This window comes from Trichechus manatus, unplaced genomic scaffold (assembly GCF_000243295.1).
Source record: "Trichechus manatus latirostris isolate Lorelei unplaced genomic scaffold, TriManLat1.0 scaffold00222, whole genome shotgun sequence".
Lineage (NCBI taxonomy): Eukaryota > Metazoa > Chordata > Mammalia > Sirenia > Trichechidae > Trichechus > Trichechus manatus.
The window spans coordinates 329,656-331,865 of NW_004444158.1; the positions used below are offsets into that span (position 1 = coordinate 329,656).

The following is a 2,210-nucleotide window of genomic DNA, read 5'->3' on the forward strand; positions in this document are numbered from 1 at the left end:
ATTATACCCTCATAGTAGTCAAAACAGCCTGGTATTGGTACAACAACAGCTACATAGACCAATGGAACAGAAATGAGAATCCAGACATAAATTCATCCACCTATGAGCAGCTGATATTTGACAAAGGCCCAAAGTCTGTTAATTGGGGGAAAAGACAGTCTCTTTAACAAGTGGTGCTGGCATAACTGGATATCCATCTGCAAAACACTGAAACAAGATCCATATCTCATACCATGCACAAAAACTAACTCAAAATGGATCAAAGATCTAAACATAAAATCGAAAATGTTAAAGATCATGGAAGAAAAAACAAGGACAATGTTAGGAGCCCTAATACATGGCATAAATAGAATACGAACCATAAGTAACAATGCACAAGCACCAGACGAGAGACTAGACAACTGGGAGCTCCTAAAAATCAAACACTTATGCTCATCAAAATACTTCACCGAAAGAGTAAAAAGACAACCTACAGACTGGGAAAAAAATTTTGGCTACGAGAAATCCAACCAGCATCTAATCTCTAAAATCTACAAGATACTGCAAATCCTCAACAACAAAAAGATAAATAACCCAATTAAAAATTAGATATGAACAGACACTTCACCAAAGAAGACATTCAGGTGGCTAAGAGATACATGAGGAAATGTTCACGATCATTAGCCTTTAGAGAAATGCAAATCAAAACTACAATGAGATACCATCTCACCTCAACAAGGCTAGCATTAATCCAAAACACAAAATAATAAATTCTGGAGAGGTTGTGGAGAGAGTGGAACACTTATACACTGTTGGTGGGAATGTAAAATGGTAGAACCACTTTGGAAATTGATTTGATGCTTCCTTAAAAAGCCATGGATAGGCTAGAAGTACCATACCATCCAGCAATCCCGCTCCTCAGAATATATCCTAGAGAAATAAGAACCATCACACCCAGAGATATATGCACACCCATGTTCACTGCAGCACTGTTCACAAGAGCAAAAAGATGGAAACAACCTAGGTGCCCATCAGTGGATGAATGGATAAACAAATCATGATATATTCACACAATGGAATACTATGCAACGATAAAGAACAATGATGAAGCTGTGAAACATGTTATAACATGGAGGAATCTGGAGGGCATTATGCTGAGTGAATTTAGTCGGTCACAGAAGGACAAATATTGTATAAGACCACTATTATAAGAACTCAAGAAAAGGTTTAAACACAGAAGAAAACATTCTTCGATGGTTATGAGGATGGGGAGGGAGGGTGAGGGTTATTCACTAACTAGATAGTAGACAAGAATTATCTTAGGTGAAGAGAAGGACAGCATACACTACGCACTACAGAAGAAGTTAGCATAACTGGACTAAACCAAAGTTAAGAAGTTTCCTCAATACAATCAAACACTTTGAGGGACAGAGTAGCAGGGGCAGGGGTCTGGGGACCATGCTTTCAGGGAGTATCTAGGTCACCTGGCATAACCAAGTTTATTAAGAAAACGTTCTGCATCTTACTATGGTGAGTGGCGTCTGGGGTCTTAAAAGCTTGCAAACGACCATCTACAATGCATCAGTTGGTCCCAACCACCTGCAGCAACGGAGCATGAAGAACACCAAAGACACAAGGAAAGTATTAGCCTGAGAGACAGAAAGGGCCACATAAAGCAGAGACTTCATCAGCCTGAGACCAGAAGAACTAGATGGTGCCCGGCTACCACCAATGACCACCCTGACAGGGAACACAACACAGAGTCCCTGATGGAGCAGGAGAAAGGTGGGTGCAAAACTCAAATTCTAGTAAAAAGACCAGACTTAATGGTTTGACAGAGACTGGAGGAACCGCGGAAGACACAGCGTCCCAGACTCTCTGTCAGCCCAAAACTAATCCAATTTCCGAGGCCAACTCTTCAGACAAAGATTAGACTGGACTGTGGGACATAAAATGATACTTGTGAAGAGTGTGCTTCCTAGCTCCAATAGATACATGAGGCTAAACTGGCAGCTTCTGTCTGGAGGTGAGATGAGAAGGCAGAGAGGGTTAGGAGCTGGTTGAATGGACATGGGAAATCGGGAGTGGAAAAGAGGAGTGTGCTATCACATTATAGGGAAAGCAATTATGGTCACGTGACAATGTATGTATAAATTTTTGTATAAGAGACTAACTTGAAATGTAAACTTTCACTTAAACTACAACAATAAACAAATTAAAAAAAAAATTCC

At 40.2% G+C, this 2,210-nt stretch overlaps 1 pseudogene; it reads right to left on the reverse strand.

Annotated features, from left to right (window-relative positions):
* Nucleotides 1-2,210, reverse strand: part of LOC101351193 (pre-mRNA-splicing factor SPF27 pseudogene) — a 3,483-nt pseudogene that overhangs the window by 965 nt on the left and 308 nt on the right.